The sequence below is a fragment of the Sus scrofa genome, chromosome X, assembly GCF_054392235.1.
Source record: "Sus scrofa isolate SSC_HxYL_T2T_F1_AM1 chromosome X, Sscrofa_HxYL_maternal_Yorkshire_Landrace_v2.0, whole genome shotgun sequence".
NCBI classification, from domain to species: Eukaryota; Metazoa; Chordata; class Mammalia; order Artiodactyla; family Suidae; genus Sus; species Sus scrofa.
Window position 1 is genome coordinate 113,468,829 of NC_139401.1, and position 27,842 is coordinate 113,496,670.

Here is a 27,842-nt window from a genome sequence, read left to right on the forward strand (position 1 = left end):
GCCCACTGGTAGGTGGATCTGATTCTAATCCCTCTGGTGGATGGGGCTTTGTCTCTGCATGGAATTAGAGGCACCTGTGTGCCTGAGGGGGTCTTTCAGTAGCCTGTTTACTCAAGGGTAGGGCTGTGATCCTACCTGGATTGTTGTTTGCCCTGGGGCTTCTCAGTGCTGACTGATGGGTGGGGCCAGATTTTCCCAAAATGGCCACCTCCAGAGAAAGGCATGCTGATGAAGGTTCCCAAGAGCTTTATTTCTAATCTCCTTCCCCCACAACAACCCACACTCACCCCGGTTTTCCCAGGAGGTTTTCCAAGAATTGCAGTCAGGTTTGACCCAGATTCCTATGGAGACTTTGCTTTGCCCTGGGACTCAGTGCACGTGAAACTCTGTGTGTGCCTTTTATGAATGGGGTCTCCATTTCCCCCAGTGCCAGATCCCCACACGTGGAGTTTGATGTGGGGCTCAGAACTCTCACTCCTGTAGGTGGGTATCTGTGAACCAGTTAGTTTCTAGTCTGTGGGGCTTTCCGCTTGGGATGTATGGGGTTGTTTATATCACCTAATTGCCTCTCCAACCTCTTGATGTGGCCTTCTCTTTGTCTTCTGGAGTAGGATATCTTTTTTAAGGTTTCCAGTCCATTTGGTTGAAGATTGCTTAGCCTTTAGCTGTGAATTTTGTTGTTTTTAGGAGAGAAGTTGGGCTCCAGTCCTTCTATTCTGCCATCTTAATCCCATCCCTGGGAGGCTTTTTAGAGCAAGCACCCAAATGAAAGACTAATGTGCGTGATATAAAGTACCTTGGGCATTGAGTGAGAAGATTCAAATTTGAACAGATTCCTTCCTAACTGGACATATCATCTTTTATGATACTTTGCTCTTGTCAACCACCATTCCCTCAACATTGAATTAAATAATCTCTAAAATTCCTTTTATTTGTAAAAACCATGAAACCATTTTTTTTTTATAATTATAGCTCACATTCTTAAGATGTTTAATTTGGGTACAATATCTTCAGTCTTCAAAAAAAATAATCCATCTATTCCATAGTTATGCCCCCAAATTTTGTAGTTGATAATAGTGACATTAAGTGTTCGGATATCTGAAACACCCATTGTTTATTCTCTAAAACAGAAAAACTCAAAAAAAATGTGCATTGTGCTTGAATCACACTGACATGTAGCAAGGTTAGATTTACCAATACATTACCACAGTTCATATCTATGTAATTATTGACTTTGTAATTAGATAATTTTTTTCTAATTTAAATATTGTGACTAAGTTGAAGCATATCTGAGCTTTTATCAAAAGATTTCTAAATTAAAGCTTTAGAACTAAATGATCTAGAGATAATTCTTTCTATGTTTTCATTCTGTAGATGGATCCACTGAAAAAAATGGTGATCTCAAAGTAAAAAAAAAAAAATTATCCTCTTAGAGTGCCTACCTGAAAAGCAAAACATTTTTGTAACGTTTTTCTAAATACTACATTTAGATTTAGCCTACGAAGGATTCCCAAAAGGATTACTAGGTTAGTACACAAACATACTAAATTGGAAAATATTTAATCTGCTTGATGTACCTTAATATTAAATAATTGTTTTGTCTTCTCTATATTACATATCAAATTTACTTGTGGACAACAGATTCAGCTATTCATTCATTTAAAACATATTTGTTAACTCCCAATTTCTACTTGGAATATACAAAACTGGAAAGAGCATTGCTTTTATTTTTACAACAAAAACGACAAAGACAAATATCTTGCAAATTCATCATTATCTTGAACCTATCAGAAAGCTGAGGTCACAAGACAACCAAATAACTTGAAATCTAAGGAAAGACAGGCAAGAAGAGATACGGTGCAAGCACTTATGTGAGAAGATGGATGTAGCCAGACACTTTTAAGAAGAATTAAGCTTTTGTTTTTTCTTTCTGGCCATGTCCCTAGCATGTGTAAGTTTCTGGACTAGGGATCAAACCCATGCCACAACAGTGACCCACGCCACAGTAGTAACAACACTGGACCTTTAACCCATTAGGACACAAGGAAACTCTAAGAATTAAGCAATTTTTAAGTGAATAGAATGGTATAATTTTTATATAGAATAGGTTTTTAGTTTTGATAAATTTTCTATGGTTATGTAAGACATTAACATAAAGGGAAGATGGGTAAATGGTACACATACTGGAACTCTCTACTATTTCACAATTTTTCTATAAAAAATTATAAACTTTTGACTGATAAAAGCTGTCAATGGCTAGAAAGAGAATATAGAACCCTTGAGGGCACAGGCATAAGGAGAGTACACAACTCATTGCAGGCCCTTCTCCATGAGTGGCTGGGGAATCTTGAAACAAAGATTGGGGAGATCCTGAAAAAGCATCTTTGGGCTTATTTTTTTTTAATTCCTTATAGTACAAGTCTTGGTGAGAGGACTAGCAGCAGCAAATCCTACCTAGTACCATTTCTCTTACTCCATTTATAGAAGAAAACTTTAAACTGTGTGACAGGGAAAGGCAACACAAACTGTCACCCTCAGGACACTGTTGAAAATACACTGCAGCTGGTAGAAGGAAACAGGAAGAAAAAAATTGTACCCATGGGGAGGGCAAGAGGATGGATCAAAAACTATATCTGGGGAAGTGCAAGAGTACTAAGAAGGCCATGCCTCCAAGACCTAGGGACACAGTTCTTGCTCAGGATGGGGGATTAATTATAATAGAAAACACTCTCCATCATCAGGCTAACCAGAGTTAAGAGACACCTTAACAGTGGAATAATGGTGAGAGTTAAAGAAGACTCTTGAGACACAGTCCAAAGCAAGACCTAAAGCTGTGGAGTAGACATTGATTAAAAAAAAAAAAAAAAAAAACTTTGGAAAACGAGAACCCAGCCTAAACCAACGTATCACTTGAAGAATTTAAAGCCTGGCACACCTTGTTAACTTGTTAATAAGATTAACAAGAGCAGCAAGAAACTCCATGCTCTGCTCTACTCTTGACTAGAATGATACGCACACTTACATACACACAAACACTAAAAGCCTAGTAAATACAAAGGTATGCCAACTTCTAGACATAAGAACTATTCATCTTAGCCTCTACGTCTTACATAAGATGCCCATGTTTTGACAACAACAAAATATGAAGTTTATTAAAAAATAAAAATTATAAAACAACATATTTCCAAGAGACACAGCAATCAATGGGACCAGAATTAGATGTAAAACAAATGTTTTAACTATTTGAAAGAGAATTTAAAATAACTATCATTAATATGTTATGGGTTCTCATAGATAAGAATGACAATATTCAAAATCAGATGGAAAATTACAGCAGAAAAAAACAGAAACTATATGAAATAATCAAGTAAAATGTTAAAAATGAAAATCATAGTAAATGTCATACACAATACCTTTGATGGGCTCATCAGTAGATTGGACTCTGCTGAGGAAAGAGCCAGTGAACTTGAACATATGCCCACAGAAATTATCCAAACATAAACACAAAGAGAAAAAGAATAAAAATAAAAATACAGAGCAGCCGAAACTTGAACAATGATATCAAATGATCTATAATATGTGTAATTGAAAACCGAAGAGAGAAAATATTTGGAGAAATATTGGATTTGCTGCTGCTATTCCTCCATCTCAGACCTGTACTATTAGGGATGCTTTTTCAAGGTTTTAACCAATCTTTGTATTGGGTGTCCAGTGATGTTCACAGAGAAGAGCCTGCAGTAAATGCCTGTGTCCACAGGGCTTCTATATTATCTTTCTACCCATAGTCACCCTTTACCACTCTGTCAAAATTAATGCCACACAACAAACAACAGAGTATAGAAGCTCAGAGGAAGTCAAGTATAATAATTACTGCCATACATAAGCATGCCCACATACACACATACAGACACACAAAACTAATGTTCAAACAAGTGAAAGCTAAGTCATTTAGAAAAAAAAGGACGCATTGCATACAGAATAACAATGACAAAAACTGTAGAGGATTTCTAGTCAGAAACCATGCACCACAGCAAGTATTGGAATGACATTTATTAAGTCCTGATTTTTCAAAAAATCAATCCATAGTTCTATATGTAGTGAAAATATCTTTCAAAAATGAGGAAAAAATAATTTCCCTAAAACAAAAACTGAGTAGATGTATTATTACATACCTACATTATAAGAAATGTTAAAGAATATTCTTCAAATAGAAGGAATATGACACCAGGAAGAAGTCTGAATCTGCACAAAGAAATAAAGGCCACTGGAAATTGAAAAAATGAAGGTAAAAATTATTTTGCCTTAATCTTAATTGCTGTAATTACCTCTTTGTTTTGTGTTACTTGTCTAAAGCAAAAATAGTACCAAAGCACTGTGTTTTTAAAACATATGTAAAGTGAAAATTACAGAAATAGCTCAGAAAATAGGAGAAAAGAATTTGGAACACACAGTTGTAAGGACCTTGAACCATACATGAACTAGTATATTATTAAAAGTGGACTATAATTAAAGATATATATTTTAAACTCTAAGATAACCACTTTTTTAAAAACAGAGGGAGACAGAATAAGTCAATATTGGAGAAAAAATGGAATCAAGAAAATGCTTAATTAATCCAAATTAAGGAAAACAAAGGAAAAAAATAAAAGAACAGATTGAACAAAGGGAAAACAGCTAGTAGGATGGTCAATTTTAATCAAACTATATAAATAATCAAATCAAGTCAATAATGGAGAAAAAATGGAATCAAGAAAGTACTCAATTAACCCAATTGAGGCAAAAGAGAGAAAAAGAAAAGAACAGATAGAACAAATGGAAAACAGCTAGCAAGATGGTCAAATTTAATCAAATCACATCAATTAAACTGTCTAAATGTGAGAATTAAAAGACAGAGATTGACATATTGTATAAACAGTTCAAGAGCAAGCTAAATGCTGTCTATGAGAAAACCACTGGATAGGTGAAAGCTAGGTAGAAGATTTAAAGAAGGGAACAAAAATATACACAATTCAAACATTGCTCAAAAATAAAGTTGAGTTCCTATCGCAGCTCAGTGGGTTAAGAATCTGATATAGTGTCTGTGAGGATGCAGAGTTGATCTCTGGCCTCACTCAGTGGGTTAAGGATCTGAAATTGTTGTAAGCTGTGGTGTAGGCCACAGCTGCAGCTCCAATTCAACCCCTTGTCTGGGAACTTCCATATGCTGCCAGTGTGGCCATAAAGAAACCAAAAAAAAAAAAAAAAAAAGCTGGAATATCCTTATTAATGTCAGACAAAATAGATTTCAGAAATAATAATATTATCAGGGAAAAGAAAGACACTACATAATAAAAAAGAGGCTTGTTCTCCAAGAAGACACAATAATTCTAAATGTGTGTGCACCTAACAATGAGTTTCAAAATACATGAAGCAACAACTAAAAGAATTGGAAGAAGAAAAAGAAAATCTACAATAGTAGTTGGATCCATCAACACTCTTTGCTCAGTAATTGATAGAGAGAGTATAAAATCAGTTAGGAAAGAGAAGATCTAAAAAACACTATAAACCAACTTGACCTAATGGGCATTTATAGAACACTCATTCCAACTATAGCAGAATACATTTGTTTCAAATGTACTTGTTACATTGAACAAAATAGAGCATAGATTTTTCTGACAAGTGAATAAAACAGAAATCAATAAAAGAAAGAGCTGAAAATCCCCAAATATATTGAAATAAACAACATACTTCTAAATAACCCATGTGTCAAAAAAGAATTCTCAAGGAACATTAACAAATTACTTTGAACTAAATAAAAACAAAAGTATAACATATCATAACTTGTGGGATGCAACTAAAGCAGTACTGAGATGGGAAATTAATAGTGTTAAAATGATTATACTAAAAGGAGTAAAGGTCCTTAAATCAGTAATATAACTTCCCAACTTCAGAGACTTGAAACAACAAAAAGAGCATTTTAAACTCGAAACAAGCAAAAGAAGGAAAATAATCAAGATGAGAGCTGAAGTCAGTGAAACTGAAAACAAAAACAGACAAAATCAATGAAACCTAAAGCTAGATACCTGAAAAAAATAAAAAATATTGCCTTACTGAGAAAAAAAGAGAGAGAGCAACACGGCACACATTACCATTATCAGGAATTAATTAGAGAAGAACATTACTACAAAACATAAAAATATTTACAAAATAATAAGGATGTACTAAGAACAATTCTATAAATTTGACAAAATAGATGGAATGGAAAGACACATCAAAAGACGTAATACCAAGTTCACAAAAGTGGATGTAGATACACTTTTTAAGACATATATTTATCAAATAAATTGAATTTGTAGTCTAAAACAGTCCCACGAAGAAAACTAGAAATCCAGTTGAATTCTGCCAAATAATTAAGAAATAATGCCGATTTTAAATGATGTCTTAGAGTAAACAGAAGAGGAGAGACTATCTCCTAACTAATTTTATGCATATATATATATATATGATATATATGCATATATATGCTGAGAAGCATTCTCTGATAAGGGGACATTTGAACAGAGATATAAAATGAGAGGGACCTTCGTATAGATATTTGAGGGAAGAATATTTCAAGCAGTGGGAGGATTTAGGGCAAAGTTTGTGAGACCAAAGCATGAGTGACATATTATTTCTAATAATCTAATCTACATAGAGAATTGTGGATAATTTCCATCAAAGCTTCATTAATTTTTTTCACTTTTGACCAGAGGTTTTTGTAAGTATTAACATTATGGTAGTCCCAAACATTACTATGAGTTGGTGAAAAGAATATAAAGCTCATTTTAAAAGGGTACTATTTCACATTGTGATGTTATTCACTTTCAGAGTACCTTACCACAGTTTCCTTAGATAATAATCTAATACCTCTTTCCATTTTAATTTGCAACAGGAATCCTGTGAGGTTTTTAAAAAGTGTTTTTAAGCATTTTTCGAGACTGATTACTAGAAATGAAATTGAATATGTCATAAACACACTCTCTATAAATAAAAGTCCAGAATCAGATGGCTTCACAGATGAATTCTACCAAACATACAAAGAGGAATTTTTACCAAGCCTCCTTAAACTTTTTCAAAAGGTTGAAGAAGAAGGAACACTCCCAAAGACATTCTATGACACCACCATCACCCTAATCCCAAAACCAGACAAAGATACCAACAAAAAAGAAAACTATAGGCCAATATCTTTGATGAATATAGATGTAGAAATTCTCAAAAAAATTTAGCCAACTGAATCCAACAACATATCAAAAAGATCATACACCATGACCAGGTGGGGTTCATCCCAGGTTCACAAGGATGGTTCAACGTATGCAAATCAATCAATGTCATACACCACATTAACAAAAGAAAAGTTAAAAACCACATGATCATCTCAATAGATGCAGAAAAAGCATTTGACAGTCCAACATCCATTCATGATCAAAACTCTCAACAAAGTGGGTATAGAGGGAACATACCTTAACATAATCAAAGCCATTTATGACAAACCCACAGCAACTATAATACTCAGTGGAGAAAAGCTGAAAACCTTCCCACTAAAATCTGGAACAAGACAAGGATGCCCACTCTCACCACTGTTATTCAACATAGTATTGGAAGTCCTAGCCACAGCAATCAGACAAACTAAAGAAATAAAAGGCATCCAAACAGGAAGAGAAGAGGTAAAACTGTCACTGTATCATATCATATAGGACATGATACTATATATAGAAAACCCTAAGGACTCCACCCAAAAACTACTTAAATTTATCCACAAATTCAGCAAAGTAGCAGGATATAAGATGAACATCCAGAAATCAGTCACACTTCTGCATACTAACAATGAAATATTAGAAAAGGGATAAAAAAATACAATACCTTTTAAAATTGCACCCCAAAAAATCAAATACCTGGGAATACACCTGACTAAGGTCATGAAAGACTTAAATGCCGAGAACTACAAAACATTAATCATGGAAATTAAAGAAGATGTAAAGAAATGGAAAGCTATTCCATGCTCCTGGGTTAGAAAAATTAATATTGTAAAAATGGCCATACTACCCAAAGTAATCTACAGATTCAGTGCTGTCCCTCTCAAATTACCCACGACATTTTTCAAAGAACTAGAACAAACAATCCAAAAATTTATATGCAACCACAAAAGACCCAGAATTACCCAAGCAATCCTGAGGAACAAAAACCAAGCAGGAGGCATTACTCTCCCAAACTTCAGGCACTATTGCAAAGCCACAATCATCAAGACAGTGTGGTACTGGTACCAAAACAGACAGACAGAACAATGGAACAGAATAGAGAACCCAGAAATAATCCCTGATTACTAATATGGTCAATTAATCTCTGACAAAGTTGGCAAGAACATCAAATGGGAAAAAGACAGTCTTTTCAGGAAGTATTGCTGGGAAACCTGGATAGCTGCATGCAAATCAATGAAACTAGAACACTCCCTCACACCATGCACCAAAACAAATTCAATATGGCTTAAAGACTTAAATATAAGACAAGACACCATCAACATCCTGGAAGAGAACATAGGCAAAACATTCTCTGACATCACTCTTAGAAATGTTTTTCAGGTCAGTCTCTCAAAGCGACAGAAATAAAAGCAAAAATAAACCAATGGGACCTAATCAAACTGACAAGCTTTTGCAGAGCAAAAGAAGCTAAAAAGAAACCAAAAAGACAACTTACAGAATGGGAGATAATAATTTCAAATGATGCAATGGACAAGGGCTTAATCTCTAAAATATACAAACAACTTAGACAACTCAACAGCAAAAAAGCCAACAACCCAATTGAAAGATGGGCAAAGGACCTGAATAGACATTTGTCCAAGGAAGATATACAGATGGCCAACAAGCACTTGAAAACATGCTCAACATCCCTGACTATTAGAGAAATGCAAATCAAAACTACCATGAGGTACCACATCACACCAGTCAGAATGGTCATCATTCATAAGTCCACAAATAATAAATGCTGGAGGGGCTGTGGAGAAAAGGGAGCCCTCCTGCACTGTTGGTGGGAATGGAAGCTGGTACAACCACTATGCAGAACAGTGTGGCAGTACCTTAGAAAACTATACCTAGAACTACGACATGACCCAACAATCCCACTCATGGGCATATATCCAGACAAAACTCTACTTAAAAAAGACACATGCACCTGAATGTTCACTGCAGCACTATTCACAATAGTCAAGACATGGAATTAATACAAATGTACACTGATAAATGATTGGATCAGGAAGATGTCGTATATATACACAGTGGAATACTATTCAGCCATAAAAAAAGAACAAAATAATGCCATTTGCAGCAGCATGGATGGAACTAGAGACTCTCATCCTGAGTGAAGTAAGTCAGAAAGAGAAAGACAAATACCATATGACATCACTTATATCTAGAATCTAATATATGGCACAAATGAAACTTTCCACAGAAAAGAAAATCATGGACTTGGAGAATTGACTTGTGGTTGCCAAGGGGGAAGGAGAAGAGTGGGAGGGACTGTGAGCTTGGGATAAATAGATGCAGAATGTTGCCTTCAGGATGGATTAGCAATGGGATCCTGCTGTGTAGCACTGGGAACTCTGTCTAGTCAATTATGATGGAACACGTAATGTGAGAAAAAAGAATATGTACATGTATGTGTAACTGGGTCATCATGCTGTGCAGCAGAAAAAAATATATATATATGGAAATAAAAATTAAAAAAAATTTTAAAGCACTTTTCCAGAGCACATCTGTACTTGAAAGAGTTCATCTATAAAATGGTTATTATTTTATAATTCACTAAAGTCTTTTCTACCAAGTACTTTTCATATATGTATCATCTGTCTTTTCCTGTGTTGTGACTTTTATAGGTGACAGATAATTCCCTTTCTATTTTGTAAATATCTAATCTAGACAATATATTTTGCCTAGACTTACAAAATTTTAATATCAGTAATCTGGGAGTTGTGACCAACTGTTTTGATAACTACCTTAGTTTCTGAGCAAAGTATCAAAGTCAAAGAATAATCAATCCATGTCCAAAATTTTGATTGTGTAGATGCATATGTGTTTAAATTGGGTTGGTATTCCACAACCATCAATCAAAGCCAAATACATCCAGGGAGAAATTTCCAGTGTAGATGTAGCCCCATGACCACACTTCTCTACAAGTAGAAAAGTAGTAGCCCCATAACCACAATTTCCTTCTCTAGACATGAGGGAGACAATTTTTTTATTTTTATAGAACCAGCAGGTTTTTTCACTATATTTATGCATATTTCTAAGTAGTCTGAAAAAGCATGAATTAAATAACAATTTTTATCAGTTTCAGTCAAAATTGATAGCTACTGATTGCATGTAGGACCTCTGCTTCTTTTAAAATGTTTGTTTCATTTCTTATATTTTGAGTTACCCTTGATTTTGAAAAGAGTATATATAATGCCAAATTCAGTATGAAAATGTTTTCATCTGCTTCTGCTTTTTGACCTAATGTCCTGATACATACAAATGGTTGAATCCTGATGCATACAAATAGTTAAATCATGTAATTTATCTGACAAATATGGATAAACATGCTACTTGGTATAATGATGAGATATTATGGTGATATTAAAACTGTAACAATGCTTATCCCCTCATCACTCTCTCCCAACCAAAGATCCAGATTAGTACTTCTTAGTATTACTATATTCACAGTTTTTAGACCATTCTACCTTATTATTTTTCTCACTTTTGATATCGAATAGCTTTAGAGAATACTATAACAATGGCCTCTTAAAGGACAATAGAAATTTGAAAATGAAATAAAGCTTTGCACTTCACACAAAAGGTTCTGTTAACATCATAAATCTGGATGGGTTGCACAAAATTCATTATGTTTGTCATCATGTGGAAGTTCCTTACTTATGATTTTAATATACCAAACATTTTCCATATTTCCCTACATTTTCAAATTCCATATAAAACTATCTAGTGTATAGATTTAATCATTGAGATTATAAATCTGTTTCCTAAATGCCTCATTGTTGACATGAATTTTAAATTATTGTTTCTTAAAAACCAAACAGAAATGTCAGCTAGTAGCTTCACTGTATGAATTAAGTATTCTGTGAAATAAAAGACATTCTTTTGTTTATAACACTTTTTTTCCATTATCACAAAGGCAATGTGAAAAATGTATTTGAGGTGAAAGAAATAGCATGTCTTGGCAACTGTGGCTTAAGTAGATTTCCTATTCATTGAACAGATAAATGAAGCCAGTACAACGTGTTACAAAGAGTGTTGTTTCGACTGCTACTGTATTACTTTCTGATATCCTCCACAAGAAATAGTCTATCACTGGTACTCACTGTCAAATCCAGTTTCCAGCTGTGAAGTTGTATCCCTTCTATTCATTTAAATGGTTGTCTTTTGCTTTAGGATGTTAAAAATGCCATGGAAATAGTTCTCAGATTTCCATTTCCTTGCACAGCCAGTGTTTAAAAGCCAGGGAATATTATAGGATTAACATCAGGTGAACTTAAATACACAAAAACTTAAGGTAAACTCAAAATACACAAAATAAACACACAGCCCTAAGTAAGGTTTAATCATACAAAAAAAAAAATCTTGCATACATTGATAGTGAAGACTTTTTTTTTTTTTTTTTTTTTAGAGCCGCAGTCATGGCACATGGAGGTTCCCAGGCTAGGGGTCTAATCAGAGCTGTTGCTGCCGGCCTACGCCAGAGCCACAGCAACACCAGATCTGAACTGTGTCAGCTCATGGCAACGCTGGATTCTTAACCCACTGAGCAAGGCCAGGGACCTCATGGCCGCAACCTCATGGTTCCTAGTTGGATTTGTTTCCGCTGTGCCATGAAGGGAACTCCGATAGTGAAGACTTTTTGCTTTTTCAATCCTAAAATATCACCGAATCACTGGTTAATGCTCTGTATTCCTAATATATGTCTGGTTTTAGATAGATCCTAAGAAACTCCTAAAATTGCTATTACAGATTATAATCATTTAGCTAAATCACTTATCCTTCATCTATCCCTCACTTTTAGCCTTGTCCACAGAGAAAAGTGAGGTTAAAATGTATGGATTACTTCTGTTGTTATACGGTACAGCTTATACTTGCTTATACGTGCACCCATTACTTTCTCAGTCCTTCTTTCAGAGTTTTCGCTTATTCTAAGGATGACATTCCACATACCCAGTGGGTTTCCTCATCCTCAATCTCTTCCAGGCACTTCTTCTATTACTAATGCCCACTTTCATCTGTATATTCAAATTATTTTTAGCTACTCGCTGGTTTTCATACCTTTCCCCTAGTCCTGACCATCTATACTTTCCAGAATCATCCCATTTCCTAGAATTAGGGATAAAATTCCAGGGAATTAAACCTAGACCAGTAACAAAGGCATAGCACCACCTAGTGTCTAAACTAGTAGTTCAGAAATAAGGAGCTCTGTTGAGTCAACAGGTGAGGGAGTTATTTAATCAGAATGAAGCAGGAACTGGAGAACTGAAGATAAAAGCAAGAGATGATGCCAGGCTATATAAGCAGTACAGTTACACTAGGAATATGCTTAACTGAAGAGTATTAGTGACATTACAGAAAGAAAATCAAATGTTAAAGGAGCCAGAACTGGATAAAGAGCCAGCCAGCCATAGGACAAAGACCAAGATTGAACAGAACAAAAACCGTAGTATGAAACCTAGTTTAAACAAGAAAAAAAGGAACTTGAAGTTGCTAAGTAGTAACAAAGCTGTTTGGCAAGTCAAAAATCTATCTGAAATGAGGTTCTCCTTTTGTGATGGCTCAGGGATAGAAATTTGCCTTAAAGTACACTTAAAGTACTCTCACTCTATGGATCTGGGACTGAAAATGGAAACTGAGAGCTTTTGCTAACCTTCATTCCTCAATCAAAATTGTCATTTCTTCTGTGCCATTGATGATACAGAGGACCTCAAATTAATTCACTTCAGGGTAGAATTACTGATACACTAAGAGGGGATATTCAGAAAGAGGGCTGAATATACAAAATCATACCACCCAGGCCTACTATACATATTTTAAAAAATCAGTCTTAGGTGGAATTATTATATGTTACTGAAGTATAATGTATTATCTGTTCAAATTATTCTCTGTCCTTCTATACAAAGTCCATCACTGTCTCTCTGGGGCCTGTCTTGGTGGGAAGATTATCATTCCTACTATACTACTGTCAGGCTTATTCTTATGACCCTGTGCTATGCCCCATCCAAGTAGAAGTGATAAGAGACTGGGTGACTCTACCATTGCTCTTTTTGCTCTGTAACAAGACATACATTCTCAGATGAGGGTTTTTCCTTCAACCTAAGACTCTGAATGAAGAAGTCTTAGAATAGAAACAAAACTTACATATAAAGGATATGTAAGGTGAGTGAGAAATGAATCTTTGCTTTTGTAAAACAGCTGAGTTTTCAGAGTGTTTTTCATAGCTTAATATTACTTACATAGTCAGCTCTCTTACTCAACTACTCAGCTGCTCCACACTACCAGTTACACTCCTAAAACCATACACTATCAAATATAAGGTCATTCACAGATAATTCAACTCCATCTGAGGCATCAATCCCATTTACTTCCCTTTTAGAAAATTATGGTGTGTGTAGCCTAAATCTGGGTACCACTGGGGAGAGTGACGCCAACAACTCTTGAGGAAACAATATCACTAAAGAACAGCTCTGATTCTTCAAACACATTTTTTTATACTGAATCAGGATCTAATCACACCTCAGTCTAGAATTGTGTAGGCTATTATTTAAGTGAACACACAGAAGGCTTGAAATTGTGCCTATTACAATACTTTTGTTTGATTTGATCCATAGTTTCAGTCTGTTGAGATATTTGAGACACAGGATCTACCATCCAAAATACTGTATTAGTTATTTGCATTAGTGTGGATAGGTAACAGTGGCTGCTGTGAAAACAATCTCTAAATCTCAGAGTTATAACATACATAAAAACTTATTTCTGGCTCATGCCACTAGTAAAAACGGGTCAAAGAATGTCTCTGGGTATCTGTCCTCTAAGCAGTGACTCAAGAATCCTGGCTACTTCCATCTGTGATGCTGCCTTCTTCATGATATTTCTCTCATGACGCATGCAAAATAGGAAGAGAGAGAGCATAAATGATGATGGAGAGGATGTAGGCCCCGCATATATACCATTTATGTTCACATTTCATTGGTCAAAACCCATTCAGACATACTGAAACAAGTTGCAAGGGAGACTAAAAAATATCGTCTTCCTATTCTTTTTTTCAGGAAGCAAAAATAAGACTGATGAGCATCCAGCTAGTTTATGGATTTCCTAACATCTTGGTTTAATGCAGAAGATAGTAGCTTGTGGTACACCATTAGTGAACTTGTTCTAGTTTTAATATTGATATTGAATATGGACACATACATTGTAATATATTCAATAATTATAAGCCTATCTAGGTGTACTTACTTTCATTTAATATATTTACATCTAACACATGGCACAAATTAAGAGACTCTACTGTAAAACTAAATCAAATACTGACATGCTATTTCTGCAACCTTCCTCTAATCTACCAGTTAAGTGATATGATCAAAATAATGGCCTAATTCACTGATACAAAGGAGATGTACAGAAACAGTCCATATTTCCCTGCTTCCTATTCATACATACAAAAGCATGAGATACGATTCCCCCCCACCCCTCCTCAATGGTTTTGCCAGCATTGGAAGATTTATGCAATGCCTCTAAAATAGGATGTATTTTCAAAACAGATATTAATTTATTCATTCATGTACAGATACTTAATACTACTTTTTGTGTATCTGAAGCTCTGGTATTACCTGGTGAGACAAAAATGGTCAAGATATAGTCTCTATTCTGTAGGGGCTAATAGCATTGAAGCCCTGGAAAGAAATTAAAACAAATAATTAAAATTAAATACAGTCAGTCATCAAAAGTGATATTGTAGGGAACTCAAAAGCCCATCTCTCCACAAAAATAGTGAATAACCTAGCAAAAATCTGAGAAACAACTTTTTCAAAATTCTGAGGACTAATTTAAAACTTTACTGCAATAAAGTAAATGCTTCAGTTAAGTTAAAAAAAACCTGAATATTAATAAGAGACATTTATGGCATTTCTGCTTATCCTGATTGCATCTTCTACACTCTGGAAGCTTTGAAATCTATAGTCCACATTACTGGTTATAGATTCCTAGGACCACACAGCACAAAATGGGCTTTATTCTAAAAAATTTGTGCATTTATGTTTTGACCTGTCTGGTAGCTCTCTGAAGGACCAAATTCTTAAACTTGCTTTTATTTTACCTAAGAACTCTCCTAGGATGTGGCAGTTATCCAAGGGAAATTTGTCAAAAGCATTTCAAGGCAAATGCCTGAGCCACAGATATCAATGGTAAAGCATAATAGTTGGGGCAAACAATATATAAACCAAAAGGCTTGGGGAAATAATAAGATGGAAATCTAGAAGGTAATGCTCATGCATAGGGCTGGACACATGCACAGAGTAAAGCTAAGAAAGCCCTAAGCTCTGACCTCTAGATTATCTTCAGGCTCAGCATAAGTAGGAAGTAAAGGATAAAATGGAGGGTGTTTTTTTTTTAAGTTTTCTTGAGATATAATTTACATATAAAATTGAATAAATTTTAAGATGTTCAATGTAGTGGTGTTATATATGTATATATTTCAAGGGCATAGTTTTAAACTGACTGGTTGAAAGCTGAAAGCATTCCCCACTACACCAATTAGTCTTTAATAAGATTGTGCCTAGGTTTAATTCTGGGCTTTCTATCCTGTTCCACTGATCTCTATTTCTGTCTTTGTGCCAGTAGCATGCAGTTTTGATGATTGTTGCTTTGTAGTATAGTCTGAAGTCAGGGAGCCTGATTCCTCCAGTTCCATTTTTCTTTTTCAGGATGTCTTTGGCTATTCTGGGTCTTTGGTGCTTCCAAACAAACTTTAAAATATTTTGTTTGAGTTCTGTGAAAAATGTCCTTGGTAATTTGATAGGGATTGCACTGACTCCGTAGATCATCTTAGGTAGAATAGTCATTTTGATAATATTAACTCTTTCAATCCACGAGCATGGTATATCTTTCCATCTGTGTCATCTTCGATTTCTTTCATCAGTGTCTTAGAGTTTTCAGAGTACAGGTCTTTTGTCTCTTTAGGTAGGTTTACTCCTAGGTATTTCATTCTTTTGGATGTGATGATAAACAGGACTGCTTCCCTAATTTCTCTTTCTGCTCTTTCATTGTTAGTGTATACAAATGCCATCGATTTCTGTGTATTAATTTTGTATCCTGCAACTTTGCCAAATTTGTGGATGAGCTCTAACAGTTTTCTGGTAGAGTCTTTAGGATTCTCTAGGTAGAGTATCATGTCATCTGCAAATAGTGATAGTTTTACTTCTTCCTTTCCAATTTGGATTCCTTTTATCTCTTTTACTTCTCTGATTGCCAAGGCTAGGACTTCCAAAACTATGTTGAAGAGTAGTGGTGAGAGCAGACATCCTTGTCTTGTTCCTGATCTCAGCGGGAATTCTTTCAGCTTTTCACCATTGAGAATGATGTTTGCTGTGGGTTTGGCGTATATGGCCTTTATTATGCTGAGGTAGGTTCCCGCTGTGCCCAATATCTGAAGGGTTTTTATCAGAAATGGGTGTTGGATTTTGTCAAAGGCTTTTTCTGCATCTATTGAGAGGATCATACGGGTTTTTATTCTTCAGTTTGTTAATGTGGTGTATCCCACTGATGGATTTGCGGATATTGAAAAACCCTTGCATCCCTGGGATAAATCCCACTTGATCATGATGTATAATCCTTTTAATGTATTGTTGGATGCAGTTTTCTAGTATTTTGTTGAGAATTTTTGCATCAATGTCACACACCTACAGCCAACTAATCTATGACAAAGGAGGCAAGGATATACAATGGAGAAAGGACAGCTTGTTCAAGAAGTGGTGCTGGGAAAACTGGACAGCCACATGGAAAAGAATGAAATTAAAACACTCCCTAATACCATACACAAAAATAAACTCCAAATGGATGAAAGACCTAGATATAAGACCAGTCACTATAAAACTGTTAGAGGAAAACGTAGGCCAAACACTCTCTGACATAAACGACAGCAACATCTTCTCAGATCCACCTATCAGAGTATTGACAATAAAAAGAAAAATAAACAAATGGGACCTAATCAAACTGAAAAGTTTCCGCACAGCAAAGGAAACCCTAAACAACATAAAAAGACAACCCACAGAATGGGAGATAATCTCTGCAAGTGAATCGACGGACAAGGGATTCATCTCCAAAATTTATAAACACCTTCTGCAGCTCCATACAAAAAAAACAAACAACCCATTCAAAAAATGGGCAGAAGATCTAAACAGACAGTTCTCCAAAGAAGACATACAGATGGCCGAGAAACACATGAAAAGATGTTCAACATCACTCATCACTAGAGAAATGCACATCAAAACCACTATGAGGTACCACCTTCCACCAGCCAGAATGGCCATCATTAAAAAGTCTACAAACAGTAAGTGCTGGAGAGGGTGTAGAGAAAAAGGAACCCTAGTACACTGTTGGTGGGATTGTAAATAGGTGCAACCACTGTGGAAAACAGTATGGGGATCCCTCAGAAAACTAAAAATAGAACTACCATTTGATCCAGCAATCCCACTCCTGGGCATCTATCCAGAGAAAACCATGACTTGCAAAGACACATGTACCCCGATGTTCATTGCAGCGCTATTTACAATAGCCAAGACATGGAAACAACCTAAATGTCCATCGACGGGGGAGTGGATCCAGAAGATGTGGTACATATACACAATGGAATATTACTCAGCCATTAAAAAGAACGAAATACTGGCATTTTTAGCAGCATGGATGGACCTAGAAATTATCATGCTAAGTGAAGTCAGCCATACAATGAGACACCAACATCAAATGCTTTCACTGACATGTGGAATCTGAAAAAAGGACAGACTGAACTTCTTTGCAGAACAGATGCTGACTCACAGACATTGGAAAATTTATGGTCTCCGGAGGAGACAGTTTGGTGGGTGGGGGGATGTGCTTGGGCTGTGGGATGGAAATCCTGTGAAATCAGATTGTTATGATCATTATATAATTACAGATGTGATAAATTCATTTGAGTAATAACAAATGCTTTAAAAAAAAGAGTAAGAAATTATGCCTATAATGGAAATAAAAAGAAATGAATAGAGATTGTTCCTGAGGATGACTGTACATTGAGCTCACTATAAAAAGACTAAGCTAACTATACTGCTTATCCTCAAAGAGCTAAAAGAAATCATGCAGGGAAGGGGAAAACCTAAAGGGAAATTATAAGAACAGCATCTCAACAAATTTAGAATATCAATGAAGAAGTAGAAATTATAAATAGGAACCAAACAGAAATTTTGGAGCTGAAAAGTACAAAACTGACATGAAAAATTTACTAGAAAAATTAGCCAGGCAGGCAGAAGAAAGAGTAAGTGAACTTAAAGATGGGTCAACTGAGACTACTCAGTGCAGAAAAAGAAAAAATAATGAAGAAAAATTAACAAAGCAGAAGAGAATTGTGGGGAAAACGCATAAAAACAGATTCATAAGAGTTGTGCCAGGAGGATAGGAGAGAGAAAAAGAGGTAGGATGAATATTTGAAGATAAAATGGCTTAAAACTTCCCAAACATGATGAAAAGTACAAATTTATATATCCAAAAGTTCAATTTAAGTAGGATAAACTCAAACAGAGCCACACCAAGACACTGCAAACGCTGTCAAATGTCAGAATATTAAAAGCAGCAAGATAGAAGTACTTCTCAAGTGTAAGAGATTCTCATTAAGATTAACAGCTGATTTCTCATCAGAAATTTTTAAGAAGAGAGGGAAGTAGAATGATGTATTCAATGTTCTGAAAGTAAAGAACTGTCCCCCAAGTATATTATGTCATTTAAAAATATCCCTCAAAATGAAAGAAAAATAAGACATTCCCAGATAAACAAAAATTGGGCATAGTTTACCACAAACACACCTACCCTATAAGAAATGCTAAAGGTAAGCTTTCAGTATGAATTGAAAAGCCTATGGACTATAACTTGAATCAACATGAAGAAATAAAGAACACTGATAGAATTACTATAGTTGAATATAAGAATCAGTATTAATGTATTTTTGTTCATGATAACTTTTTTTTCTGTATGGTTTAAAAGCCAATTACATACAACAATAATTATAATTCTATGTTGATACGCATACAATGTATAAAGATGTAATTTGTAAAAATAAGATAATGGGAGTCATAGAGCTATAAAGAATCAAAGTTTTGTATACTATTAAAACTAGGTTGATAATTCAAAATAGATTATTATAAACTAATATATTAATCATAATGTCCAAGATAATCACCAAGAATATAAGTAAAATTATATGGTAAAAAATGACAAAGGAACCAAATAGTACACTGGAAAATAGCACAAAAGAAGGTGGTAATGGAGGAATTGAAGAGTAAAAACAAAGATGTAAGATATGTAGAAACCAATTACCAAAATGGGTGAAGTAAGTCCTTACCAATAAATATTCTAAAGGTAAATAAACTCTTCAATTAATGTATATAGATTGGTAAAATGGATAAAATAACAAAGATACAACTATTTGTGATCTAGAAGAGATTCACTGTACATCCAAATAAGCACAAATAGATTGAAAGTAAAAAGACAGAAAAAGAGAGTCCATGCAAAGAGTAATCAAAAGAGAGCTGAAATGGATATGGTGCTAATATCACACAAATTTGACTTTTTGACCAAAAAGAAGAAAAGGGGAGTTCCCGTCATGGCGAGTGGTTAACGAATCTGACTAGGAATCATGAGGTGAAAAATAAAAATAAAAAAGCCTACCAGAACTTTTATGTAAAACATCTTTTAACATCTGTTGGAACTGACTGTAGATTAATTTAGCAATTTAACAAGAAAATAATTCTTATTACTTTCAAGTCTTGCCTCATATACTCAAATTGTTGGTAGAAAATATGTATAAAGAGAGATCTATATTAGCCAAATGCTTGTTTCTTTCTTTCTCTCTCACCTATCTCTATATCTCTCTGCACTGGTGGCAGAAGTGACAAGCATCCACTATGCATAATAATTATACAGTCTCTAAGATTCCTTCCTCATTAACCTTAAAGGGTATGTAGGATTGTAATTGCCACTCAATCTGCACTCAGTTTTAGAGGAAAGAAATTAACATATATTTATTTTGCAAATACAGCAGTGTCTAAAATTGAACTGATTTCACAACATATTTTTCCTTATTTTACTGCAAACAACTGCAACAAATTTTAATATAGCTCTGAAAAATATCTGATATAGAAAATGTACTGTATAGTGATATGTTCCATTTTCTATCTTTTGTTTAAATGAAACTTCCTGTTTTTATGACATGTTAGGACTCAGATAACAGTATATAACTTTAACATATCAAGGTTTCTTTTTCAAATGAAGACATGCTCTCTTTTATTTACAAATAAGATGTAAAACTCCAGTTGCTTCTAATGATATGATTCTATATAATTTTATTCAACACACATTTATTTTGCAAATAATATCTGTATATCTACAAATCTAGGCAGAATGTTAATAGTGAATAAAAAATGTAAAAATCCCTGCCATGCATTAATATGTCACTGGGCATTTGGTTGGATGGATGTGGCTGAGTTACTCAGTAAGGGCAGCATTTGAAAGGAGGGGCTTGATCAAGCTGCTATGTAATACAGTCAGTGAAGGTGTTGATGCAAACAAACACTTTACAGAGCATATCAGGCTTGTTTTGGAGGAGAGAGAAAATGTGTGGCTCTCCTACTACACAGTGGTTGAGTGTAATAGCTGCCATGAGGGCAATACCAGGCATCTAATTAATTTCCTTACAACTATCCCATGACCCAGGGTTAATGGGTGATGTTTCTCTTGGATGGATATCCTACAGAGTACTTTTACGATTGTGATAGACTGCCAGAAGCGCCTGCCTATTTAATGAGGTTTTAGTGGGTGTGACTCCCACACTTACCTGCCAATTGGCATGAACCACAAAGGCTTCAACTGACCCTTCCATACTGGCGAATCTTGCCCAGCCAAACCAGGTGCCGAATCAGACACCTCAATAGCAATCATAGGAAAGTAACACCGTGAAAGACTGGAGTAGCATATTTCAAAAGCTGATAGTAGCACATCACCTGAAAAATTGGAGATTTATTGGAATCTTCAAAGATAAATAGCAAAGCAGTGAACAAGTTATCACCCAGATTCTTGGTGGTCATACTCAAATACAGCCACCAACTTCATAACGATACTGACAAAAATCAAATTCCTATAGCTGAAGTTGTTAACGGATATGACAAATATAAAGCCAATAGTAAGTAAAGTTCATATATACTTGAGATCAGTTGCTAATCAACTTAATAGTAACCCTGCAAAACTTCATTATGAGAAAGAATAAAAATAATTGTGAAATCCAAAATTCATCAGAAATTGCAATAAAAATAATGTAAATAAAATTTTAATGAAGTTAAATATTTGTATTATTTAATAAATAATGGACCAAATGTCTCAGCGGATATTTTGGACAGGGCCAGTACCTTTTTGTGTGGACTAAATGCCTTGGTGGACACTTTGGACAGGACCAAATGTCCTACAAGGTTTTAAATAATCTTAACCTATGTATGTATATAGTTTAAATATTATTATTGTTGTTACAAATGAGTAAAGTAAGGATCAGAAAATTTCAGTAGCTTGCTAACAAGTTGCTAAGTATAGCTAATAATGTGCAGAAGCAAAATTTGAAACTAGTATTTGGTATTTGACTTTCCAGCATGAGTATTGTGACACTGAGATCCCAGAGTTTCACAGCCACATGGTTATGTGACTAGGTAACAAGTTTTGAGAATTCAAGTCTCTTTTTGTCTTATACCAGATAATATTCCAACTCTACTTTTGAAACTTTCTCAATAACTCTTAATTCCCAGTCGCTCAATTATTCTTTTTGCTTTTCTTTCATTTAACATAGAACCCAACTTACCTAAAGTAAGGAGGAACCTGAAACAACTCCCTGTGGCCAATAACAAAAGATGGTTTGGAACATGTATGGGACTCCAGGCAGGGACACCTCATTGATTATTGATTAATATGAAGATTATCTGTGGAAATACTTACCTTAAGGGCAAATGGAAACCTGTCTTCTCATTTCAAAGTAGCTTCTAATGTTCAGTACTATACAGAAACTTTTGGTATAGATATTTCAGAGATGTTTTAGAGTACCAGTTTGCATTCCGTTTTTTAATCTCAGAATTACACAAAATTCAGGAGATAAATTTATACCTATATTATTTCAGTCTCTAGTCCTAACACTGTTTTCTTTCCTTTTTTGTCTTCCTCATGGCATATGGAGCTCCTGGGCTGGGGATAAGATTCCAACTGCAGTTGTGACCTATGTGCAGCTGCAGCAACTATGGATCCTTTAACCCACTGTGCTGGGGATCAGATCTGTATCCTGGTGCTGCAGAGACACTTCTGATCCTGTTACACCACAGTGGGAACTCCCTAACACTATTTTAATTGGTATATCAGTATTACAATAGCTGTATCATCCTATTTATTAACTAACTAGATGAATTACATACTCTCTAAAAGTTTATATGATTTCACATATCCAATGTATCATACTGACAATAGTTTTATTCTCATCCAGTTATCTTTGCAGTCTCCTCACATTAAAAACTGCTATGGTTTGCATGAATTTTGTTCCTTTAGGACTTTACTGCCAAGGTCTCTTGAAAATTTATATTTCTTACCTCATAAAACCATATTATTTGGTAATTTTAGTATCTTTATTACTAAAACATTTATCTTGTATTTTTTTTTTCACCAGCTACCCTCATTGCACTTCCAAAGCCAATTCTCACTTTTTTGGCTGTTATCTATGAGCTTGTGGCAGAGACTGGCTAACCATTGACCAAAATGATTAATTTCCATTTACTGCATTTCTGATAGACTGCATTTCTTAGCCACTTGTGAAGTTAGGTCTAGCCAAAGGAATATGAGCAGAATCAGTGTATGCCACTTCTAGTTTTGATCTATAAAATCCTCCATAAAATCTTTCCTTCTTTCCCTTTCTTTCCATCCAAAGACCCTGAGAACTTAGAGCAACCAGTGAAGGAATGAGCTTATATCCATGAATGACTATGAAAGCATAACTCCCATTCCCTTATAGTGCATATTATTCCAGTGGTTAGTACTTATTCCACAAATATTACCTGTTTTGGTTATTAAACCAGGCCATATCTTTAAAGCATTTCCTTTTCTCTTCTTCCACCTTTTAGGGTTACTAAAAGAGACATAATTCATAGATAGTTAATCTTTAATTATTTTGGTTTTTATTAATTTTCTTGTTTGGTCCTCTACTACCATTATATTATATTATATTAACTGGGGAAGATTGTTTTGTGTTGATATCTTGAGGTTACCTATGAGCTTCATGAACATGGATGTCCAAATCTCTCTCCAGATTTGGGAAGCTTTTAGCCAAGTTCAAATAAACTTCCTTCCCCTTTTTCCTTCTCTTCTTCTTGCACTCCAATGATGTATAGGTTATTTAACTTAATGATATCACATAGCTTATGTAGGTTTTCTTTATCTCTCTTTCTTTATTTTTCTCTTCTTAGATAATTTCAAAGAACCTGTCTTCTACTTCACAGTTCTTTATTCTGCTTGTCCAGTCTGATGTTGATGCTCTCTACTACATTCTTCATTTTATTCATTGTATCCTTAATCTAGAATTTATTTTTTTTTGTTTTTAAGATTTCTATTCTTTGTCAAACTTATCATTTTGTACATGTATTATTTTCCTGATTTCAGTTAATTGTCTTTTCTTGTAGTTCACCGAGTTTCCTTAAGCCAGTTTTTTCTTAATTCTTTATCAGGAGAATTGCAGATCTCCATTACTTTGTTTTGATTACTGGGAAATCATTGTGTTCCTTTGGTGGTGTCATGTTTCCTTGATTTTTCATGTTTCTTGAAGCATTGCATTGCTATATTTACATTTGAAGAAGTACTCACCTCCATTTTTTACTTACTAGCTTTGGAGTGAAATATCTTCCATCAGCCCCTGAGACTCTTCTCAAACCTTTTCTATAGATGCTCTTGCTCCCCAGTCCTTTTTCCCATTTGTGTCAGAATTAGTAAGCATTGTGCTTCTCTCAATCCAACAAAGCCAGAATGGGTACTGACAGCATACCTTTTTCTTTCCCTAGGTTGGTAGTGAGTGCTCAAGTTTGTGTAATTTCTCCCAGGTTAATGTACTTTGGCCATTTTTCTGGCATACTCACTAGCCATTTGCAAGGCTTGCTCTTGCTGCCATTGGGCATATGCACAGTGATCCAGCCATGGAACAGGAGGTGTGTATGAGTGAGGCACAGGGAGCATTTAATATGTCCCTGTGCCAGTTGGGAGAATCCACAGACAAGGCCTACCCAGTGGCTTGTGGTTGGAGTTCCTAATGGAGTCTTCAGATTTGTCAGCAAGATCTGTATCACTTTTATGACCCTTGAGAGCTCTATATGCTCTTCCTCCACCTGCTTTCCAGTCATACTGTACCTCTTGGTATTCTAAATGGGATGAGAAAGAAATGAGTCTCTCTGGTAGCATCCCACATACCTGGGAAATCTGGGTGCTTCTTAAAATGTTTCATTTTCTCCCACAGGTAAATCATGGGCTGAATAGGTCTCTCTGGCCCTATGCCACTTTGGAGGAGGAGGTTGATGTGAGTAAGTGAACTTCCTCTTATTTTCTTCAGTAGTCTAATCTTGCTTTTTTTTTCCCCCTCAAATGGTATGCTTATACTTCTCTGCTGGACTCCTGGACTTTTAAGAATACTTTCTCATCCATGAGTGATGGTCTAAATCAGTGTTCCTTGGGGAAAAGGTAGAAAACGCTTATTCTGTCATGATGGTGACATAACTCTCAACTTTTCCCCTGGTATTCCTTATACAGAAGTTTCTATCTGCAAGGCATACTCTCCCCACTTCTGTTTCCAACTTATCCTATAAACATGAAAATAACATGTGCACAGAGTCTTTTCTTTTTCACTGTTGTACGTTTTTATAAGCCTGATTTATTGATATATTTTATTTAATCACAAATATTGGCAGACACTAACAGGTCTTATGATTCCAGCTAACACTTACCTCTGACAGCTTTAACTCTAATGCATCTATTGTTTCTATTACTCAAATAGTACCTTACTAAGCAGCATTATTTGATAAATGATGTCTTCAAAATAATTGATATATGTGAAATTAGGTTATAAACACAATAGATGGAGGTGCTTAATTTTTTTGTTACTTTAAGTTAGGATAGTCACTCTTTGTTTCCACAACACTTAGTATACTGCTGAGCACATAGTAACAACTCAATCAATCATTGTTGATTGATTCCAAAACAGAGATTTAAGATTACCTCAGTGATGAAGGAAACAGGATAATTGTGTGTGTTTCCTTGTATTTTTAAGACAGCAAACATGTGTTGCTAAGGTATCATGGAATCTTTAAACATGAAAGAATAAACAAAAAAATAAAATAGTAAAGATTACTAGTAAATCTTGCTGACCCAAGGTTTTAGTTAGTTATATATAGTAGCTTTTCTTGCCGATGCTGATGAATGTTAGAGACCCTAAGCTAAAAACTACACACAGAAAGGTAAAAAAATTGTGTTCAAATCAAGCTTTACCACCTACTGTGAATGTGGGCATACTCTTAAATTTTCTGAGCCTCAATTTTCTCATTTATACAAAATGAAATGCTACTTACACATATAATTAAATTAGATGTGGAATGTCCCATTCAGGGTCAGTACAGAAATGTTTTCAAGTAGTTTTATGGTACAAGTGTTGCTTACTTTCCACCAAAGATATAGGAAATAATCATTTATTTCATAAAATAATCATTAACTATATTGATTTCCAATAATATTTCTTAAATTGCTTTTTAAAATCAGTGTGCTTTACTTTTTTGATTTATATAACCCTTTTAGGAACATGGTTATATGTATTTTGAGTTATTTGTGTATGGAATTTTAAATACAAATTTACACACTTTATGAAATAAAGTAATATCTTGTTTAGAGTAATATTTCTCTCAGTTATTTAGACATAGTCTTAATAAAGTGTACTTATAAAAAAGAAGTCTTTTAATTAAAAAATAAACAGGTTTTTATGTACATCCATGGAAAACACTTTGTAAATTCAATGTAATGATCTAACTAGGAGATAATCCAGGAAAGATAAACCTAACAAACACATGAACTTTTTTTTGGGGGGGGGTGGAAAAGCCATCTCAGATTCAGTTCAAGTAGAGGACATAGGTAATTTCCTTAAGATTCCATCCAGAAATCATCTTGCTTCCAATTCTAAAAATTAGTAATTTCAGAATTATTATGTGGAAAGCTTAACAGACTCCAAATTTGGATAGTAAGACAAGTAATTACCAAAATATTAGCTTGCCACAGAGAAATGATTTAAGCTATTGATTTGGTCTGGCTATACGCTTTTGAATCTCCCCTTCCCACAGAAAAGGAAGTCACTGAGTGACATTGATACAAAATATATGTGGATGTATTCTGCACAGTAAATTCAATCCAGTTCAACTTAATGAAGATATACTATGCCAAAGTTGTCTATATCTAGAAAATAAAATAAAATGAATCCCTGTCCTCAAGAAGTCTATAGTTACACTAGTAATTATAATACAAAGGAAGTAATTTAGGTATAATAGAAATAGAAACTTTGCACTATCACTATGGGGATTTAAAGGAGAAAGCTAAAGTGAGAGCAGGAGAGATAAAGAGGAAATTACTAATAAGATTAAGAATCACTTTATGATAAAGATGGCAGAGAATGGACTGTAAACCTAGTAAACTTTTCTGTCTTAGATATCTTAGATATTTTCAAGTGTAGACTAGAACAGCATTGTTCAAACCATTCTGTAGAACCCTAGATTAGACTTTAATTTGAATTTTATCATTGAAAATATATTTTTACTATTTAAAAATGAGATATAAACTCAAATGGATTATGTATCTACATTTAAAATTCTGGAGACCATCAAAGTATTAATACATGTTTTCAGATGAGGATTCTTTTCATACATGAAAATAAAATCTATTGTAGTATCTGTGGATATATCTGAACTTCTTATGAATGCCAAGAATTTATTTTCTTTCATTGTATCAATTTAAGAATTTCCCCTCTCAACTAAACTTTCGAATGTGTCGGCATCAAGTTGTTTATCATATTTTTTATGCTTTAAAAAATATCTGTAAGTTCTGTGTGAGGTTTCTTTCCTTTATTTGCTCTCTCTTTTGTCCTCCCCCTTTCTCTCTTTGTGTCTCTCTCTAACTACAATGGATATAAATTAGAAATCAAAAACAGCAAGATATCTGGAAATTCTCAAAATAATTGGAGGGTAAATAGCACAGCACACTGCTAAATAACATATGGATCAAAGAAATCTCAAGAGAAGTTAAGAAATAATTTTGAAATTAATGAAAATGAGAAAACTTATTTTGTGAGCTGAAGTGAAAGCAGTGCTTAAATGGAAGTATAAAATGTTACATGTTTATATGAGAAAAGAAGAAAGATATAAAATGAATAACTTAAGCTCCCACTTTATGAAATTAAAAAAAGAAGAAAAAATAAAATCCAGAGTAAGAAAAAAAGCACCAGTTAAAATTACAGTAGAAATC